General features: G+C 45.2%; 1 long non-coding RNA gene across 2 annotated transcripts; it reads left to right on the top strand.

Annotated features, from left to right (window-relative positions):
* Nucleotides 1-839: 839 nt before the first annotated feature.
* Nucleotides 840-6,146, top strand: LOC105526660. 2 transcript variants are annotated; one of them, XR_001004116.1, is made up of 3 exons: nucleotides 840-1,238; nucleotides 2,101-2,347; nucleotides 3,085-6,146. It is a non-coding gene; the product is annotated as an uncharacterized LOC105526660 (long non-coding RNA). The 2 variants fall into 2 exon arrangements; XR_001004115.1 differs by lacking the exon at nucleotides 2,101-2,347.
* Nucleotides 6,147-6,872: the final 726 nt, after the last annotated feature.

Below are 6,872 nucleotides of genomic sequence, written 5' to 3'. Positions count from 1 at the left end.
TCCTGAATTCCCTCAGCCCTTGAACCTGAGTCGGGTTAGTGGGAATCCCAGCTGGGTGCCAGGGAGAAGGCTGCTCTCAGGACCCAGCAGAAAGGGATGGGATAGAGCAATGTGAGTAAATGAGGGACATCTGCTCCCGGGATTTTGCTGCACCCACTCATCGGAGGTAAAATGAGCCTGTAACATTTTTAACAATTCAAGGATCTGGCGGACAGGAAGCTGATCTCTCAGGTCCAGTATGCTTCAGTCCAAGGGCAGTTGAAGATAGGTAAGATTTTATAAAACAGCACAACAAGGCAACAAGAATATATTGTGGACAAACTGTGTGCCCAGGATCCTAGGGATTAGAAAATATGTGGAAAACATCCATCAACTTAATTCCACCATATAGTAAGTACTTCCTTCTCACCAGCACAGAGGATGCGTGACATATAGTTTCATATAGTCAAGGCACAGTCACTGATACACAGTTTCAAATGTTCTATGTACACGCACACACACGCACACACATACACGTTAGAAGAGATGATCTGCAATGAGTATAGCATGTTTACACGCTTATCATGAAGCCCTTACAAAGAAAACCAAGAACAGTTCCTCAAAACTCCATGCACAGCTTCCTCTTTGTGGATCCTGACTTCAAATGCTAGGACTAACTAGCCAAACACTCCGCGAGTCAGAGCTGGTGTGCAGAGAAAACCACTTCTCTCTCGTTAAATGACCTCGCCTCATCATAAAACCTTAAAAAGAAAGCTTCCAGATCATTTGTCTCCATCACAAAACTTATAAAAATGAGATGGAAAAAAAAGTTAAATTATTTTGGCTCATAAGTTTCAGATGGAGTTGTATATTTCCCTAAAGGGTCAAAAATAGAACATTTATTAAACGACGAGTTATTCAAAAACCGGCACAGGCCCCAGTTGTCTTTCAAAAGCTCTGATTTACTGCATATTTCTCCCTTGAGAAAGGCCTTTTTTAAATGTTCATTTCCATTTTAAGAGACTGTGGGCTTTGATCTGTTGGGAGCATTCTTTTTCTTTCCCTGACTGGGGCCTGTCGGCTACTCAGGCCTGTGTTTTTCCACGGCCTTCCCCAGCATCCACACAGCATCTCCTGCATCTGCGTTCACCCTGGTTAATTTGGAGGTCAGAACTGGTGAGTCCCTGTAGCAGGTGACACCAAGAACCAATGAGCCACATTTGCTCTTCACACCTCAATAAAGATCCTGCTTCCAGGAGGCAAGAGAAAAGTGAGATGGGCTTGGGCATTCCTGCATCCTGCAAAAGCTGTCAAGTTCTACTTTAAAGTTAATTGGAAATTTCATAATAAATTTAATCTTGTTACTCCAGGAAAGTCAAGGCACAGTCACAGCGATATTAAATGTCTTTTGCTCTTGAAAGACTCATGCCCTTCTTTTTTTATTTTTTGAGACAGCATCTTGCTCTGCCGCCCAAGCTGGAGTACAGTGGGATGATCATAGCTCACAGCAGCCTCAAACTTGCCATCCTCCTGCCTCCGCCTCCTGAGTCACTGGGACTGCAGCTGCACACCACCACTATACCTCACTACTTCATGTATTTTTTTTTTTAACTTTGTGTGGGTAATATCAATATGTACTTGGAGTCTGCTGGCCACGAGTGTTTCTATTCCAGACAAGTTGGAAGATCAGGGTGACATGGGTCATTTTTAATATCAAACCTGTTGCCCTGCTTTGTTTTCACATCACACCACCCTTCACCCTCTGGCCTTAGTGCAAATTAGTAAAAATCTCCCTCTTGAGGGGCATATACAGGGCCCTGCCACTGTGTCCATCTTGGTGAGACACCAAAGTCTGGGTTTTAGTTCGTACGTGCCTTATAAACACTGTTGTGCCTGTACTCCCACTTTGATCCCCCTGCCCACAAGTGCCCAAAATACACACACACACACACCCACACACACACACACCCTTTGAAATCACTGGAGTAGCACTAGATGATTCTTCCAGTGCTAAACAATTTACTGTCTACCCACCTCTTCCCTTCCTCCTGTCTTTCCTCTTCCCATCCTCTTTCTCTTCCTTTCTCTCTCCCATTCTCTCTCTCTTCTGTAATAATACAGTGAGTGTTTGTGTAAGTTTCAAATCCAGCAACCTGAAGATTCACCTCCAATGGCACAGGGCTGGACCGCACTCAGAGGTGGCTGCCACCCAATCGTCACTCAGCGTTTCATCACTGGGCTATTCTATTCAAGTGTATTCCATATGCTAAGCAATTGTTCACAGAAATAAGATAATGGAAAGAACAGAGACGGAGTGAGCATTGGGCAGAGTCGGGCCTGCCATGGCTCTTACTGCCGTTCTTCACAGGTAAATGACACATACAGGCTTAAAAAGCAGCTCTCCCTTTTTTTGTAGCCCATTTTTGTTTGTTTGTCAGATTACATGTTCAATCACTTGCGACGACAAGCCACTGCACCATGTGAGGCATCGTGCAATCCAGCATAAACCCAAAGCTCCACGGGCAGAAAGGAAGCTATCCACACTGCACACTGCCCTCTAAAGGCTGTTACCCACTGCAGAGAGAAGAGATCACAAGGGATTGTTTCCCAGCTGACTTTCTGTAGCGGGGAGGGAAAGAAATTGTGTTCTCCAGGAGAAAGTGGTTAATTTTATTTTATTTTATTTTATTTTTGTAGCTGCAGGCAATCTGTGGATAAGTGGGTATTACCATCCTGGTACATCTCTAATTAATAAGATCAATTGCCACTGTATTTTCTTTTACAAACTCATTTAGATATGTCAGGGCTGCAATTATTTTGCGAATGATCTGTCTTTACGCTTATTCATCTTTCCTCTTCCTCAAGGAGCAAATAAAACTGTCAGCTTAAATGCCCTTTGAAGTCTGTTTTAGATCCTTGACTGAAAATTAAAAACAAAGCTCTCTAGCCTAGTGCCATTTCCAGGGTCAAAGTTCCTGTCCTCACATTGCTTTGTGTGTATGTGTGTATACACAGGCACGTGTGTGTATTGATTGCTGTTTTTAAAAAGGTAACATGCTGGCTTTTGAATCTCGATGTTGTGCCCCTTTCCTTTCATCTCCTTAGATCTGCAAGAACTCTGAACTCGTAGATGATGTCAAAACTGAGAAGCACTGGACAGTCATTTTGCTTATCTGCAGTTTCTCATTTCTGAGAAGAATGTCTCTCCATATGGACATTATCACTTTTGTTATAATCTTGAGAATGGTTAAGGTAGCTTTGATCACCGGTTTCCTATCTCCTACGATAACCAGAACCAATGGAATGTGCGGAAATCCATCCCTATTCCTAAGGATTCCTAATGTCATCTCACCAGGTGGGATGGTTTTCCTGCTCGAGTCTGCAGGCCCAACTCCAACAGCTTCGCCCAAGCTTGGGGACAGGCTTCATCCAACACCCAGAACCTGTGCGGTTATTTGGCCCCTCATTGAGAAGCCTCTCACGGATACAGACAAAATTAACTTGGTCATCCCTGCAGCGCCAGAGGGAAACTTCTGGACTCTCTGTTTGGGGAGTGTGCGCTCAAACCATTTCAAGAAGAGATTTAAACCTCTTCTTGGAGAAGACTGAGGCTAGCACAAGGCTAACAAATCAAATAAACTGCACCGAGGCAAAGCCGCCGTCTCTTCCAGGCTGTATCCTGCCTGCTTCTCCCAACCCTGCCTTCTGGCCGATTTGTCTTTAAGGTTTTAGCATTATCCCTCTGTTGACAAATGAATGCTTTTCTGGAAAATGAGGTATTTCCAGAAGCGGGCAGACACTGGCTGGAACGCCGTAAGAGCTCTGCCTCCCTCGATTCGTTATGTGAATGGGAAAGGCCTGGAGGTTTTGCACGAGCATTACATTCAAGGTGATGATAAATGGAGTCTGGCTGGGGTGGTAATAAGGGAATTTCTAGCCAGGTCCTGTCTAGACCACGGTTTGTTATGGAGGGAAAGCCACAAAAGGGGGCTATAGTACCCTGTTCCTCAGAGAAATTGTCCTCAGGGAGAGCCAGGCACATTTCCAGTCGGAACCTTCGTCCGGCCCCTCACTGAGGCCGCTGTAAATAACATTAGCCTGTCTTTCAGCAAGCTCTGGGAAGCTTATAAACCGAACACGGTTTTTGTTGTCTGTAGTTGTGCATTAAGCTCAGTACTGTCAAGTCTAATTATTCTCATTAAGGTCTGAAAGTTTTAGGGATTAATTAAGCAGAGAGCCAAAGCTTATGCAGAACAGCAATATTTTCCCCCTGAAGGATTAGCCCGTCATTCTGATGGGGTTTTCCTTGAGCGTTGCCCATTACTTTATAAGATAGCAAAGTGTGGAGCTCATATAATATGGATTAGAAATCGCCTACATTTCACATGTGCTATTCAGCCATGAAAATAAGTCCTGGCCCTTGGTGCCTGTAACCCGGAAGGCTCACTAATGAGAACCAGGCAGTGGGACTAATGAGAAATTCAATACATGCCATCTCTCCTTCCCATTTCCCTTCAATTTACTTTCTACAGGAGCCGATATGTGTAGGAAAAGTCTGGGTGGATGCCGGTATTCTCCTCTTTGCCTGGTGGGGATCTTAGAAATTATCTGATTCTCGTCCTTCTTGCTATAGAGGTGACAACTGGGATTCAGCAACCTGCTTAAAAGGGCCCGGTTAATGGCAAAGCTACTTGAAGAGAAGGTGACAGGAAACTTCAGGAGGTGTAGACAATCACTGGGTACGTTAGGATGCTGAGGGTCCTGTCTTAGGTTTTGGCATGATGGAAAATGCTGTAGAAATGAGAAGGTCCCACAATGAAGGGAGGATGCTGGTGAGGACCTAATTTGCAGGCAAGCCCCAGGAACTCTGGCACCCTGCTTGGTAAAGAATTTCAAGGCTTCCTGGAGAAATGGGGGTAGGGGGAGGGATCGTTAGGCCCTGGCACCCCAGATGTAAAGAGGAAAGTGAGACGTGGGTAATCACCCTGTCTTCACCCAGCAGCTCCAGTTTTCAGCAAAGCAGAGGGGGCACTTCTGCCTTCCATCTCCCCAACTTCACATGAAGGCGCCATTGCATTTGATGGCTTGGAATGCAGCCTTCCTGCCTCCCACACTCCCAAATCCATGCCTTATTTATCTCTTTAGAATGGATCCCTGATGCCTGCCCACCACGCAGCTGGAGTGGTGCCAGCATCCCCAGGGCGCGTCTGTGATGACTGATGGGGTCCACCACCTCTACCCCAGACCCTCCCACACCCAAAGACTCCCTCTGCCCAGTGAAGTCCCCTTCGCCCCAGCATTCCTGCACCGGGCACATCCCAAGGGTGGCCCGGTATCCTGCAGGTGGCAGGAGAGAGCACCCTCCTCAAACACCAGTCTGATATGTAGCCAGGAGGAAGCAGGCGGTCCTCAGTGTACCCTCTTCTCTTGTCTCTGGGGAGCTTGTTTTGGCTCCTCAAGATCTTGGAAAAAGTACAGGTTGTAAAGGCTGCATTCTCAGGGCAGAACCATGTCCCAAGACAACTGGTTAGTGAGGCCAGGAGTGACAATCATAACCGGAGCAGCAACTGTGCAACGGCATAGGCAAGGGGGACCGAAGGTGCAGCAGCCACCACCATTATAGTCAGACTGGGCACCATTTCCTAAATGTCACACGTCCTTCCAGCCCCTTGATCTTTGCTTATGAAAAGTGTCATTCCCTCTACAATCCTCTAGAGCTCTTTGTAGGTTTTTATTTGTTTTCCAAACACTGTACTTGCTTCTTTGTCTGTCTCTCTATGAACCATGAGTCCCAGAGGCCCTTGTGGTCCTCAATTATCTTTGCTTCATCGTGGCCTGTGCCATGGGGCTGAATGTTTGTAGTCCCCAGAATCCATATGTGGAAGCCCTAATCCTCACTGCGCTGATATTAGGAGGTCGGGCCTTTGGGAGGTGATTAGGGTTAGATGAGGGCATGAGGGTGGGGCCCTCATGATGAGGTTAGTGCCCTTATCAAGAGGAAGAGACACTAGATCCCTTGCTTCCTCTCTGCCTGCAGTCACCAATGAAAGGCCAAGTGAGGACATAACAGAAGCCATCCCTTCCCAGAACCTAGCCATGCTGGCACCCTGATCTCTAGCTTCTCAGCCTCCAGAACTGTGAGAAATAAATGTTTGTTGTCTACACCATCCAGGTTGTGGTCATTCATTATAGCAGCACAAACAGTCTAAGACAGTGGGGAACCGTGATTGTTACATTATAGGTGCTTAGCAAACTTGCTCACTGATCAGCTGAGGTCTCTCCCCTGCCATTAAACAGTGAAGCAACAATTAGTTAGCAAATGCAATTTCAGCTTCTACTGAGGGAAAGGTAATACACCAAGCAGTGTGAAGAAATTTCTTTGCAGAACCAAACTAAAGGTCCAAGTTACTTAACACAGCATTAGTTTTTCTCAAATCAGTATGTGTTGTTATACATGCAAGCCTAATTAATCATATTTCCAGGGTATACACTGAATAATCTGAGAGAAGAAATCAATTACCTAAATTTGTGGTTCTCATAATTTGAAGTAGTCATATTTCAAAGTGTATGTTTTAAATCAGAACTGTTGAGCATGATGGATGGGGACATGGGAGCGAGGTGTGCTTTTTAAATTTTAAAGAAACTTAATTTTACAGCAACCTGCATCTGTTGATAGGTTACATCTTCATCTTTTCAATGTTGCAAACATATAAGGCAAAAGAAATATTTTATAAATAATTCAACTAATTGACAGACTTTCTGTTATTTCTTTGTGGGCTTTTTTTGTTGTTTGTCTTTTTGTTTTTTTGTTTTGTTTTGTTTTTTGAGATGGAGTCTCGCTCTGTCACCCAGGCTGGAGTGCAGTAGTGCGATCTTGGCTCACTGCAACCTGT

Source organism: Colobus angolensis, unplaced genomic scaffold (genome assembly GCF_000951035.1).
Source record: "Colobus angolensis palliatus isolate OR3802 unplaced genomic scaffold, Cang.pa_1.0 Scaffold6, whole genome shotgun sequence".
NCBI lineage: Eukaryota > Metazoa > Chordata > Mammalia > Primates > Cercopithecidae > Colobus > Colobus angolensis.
This window is presented reverse-complemented; position numbering and strand designations above follow the sequence as displayed.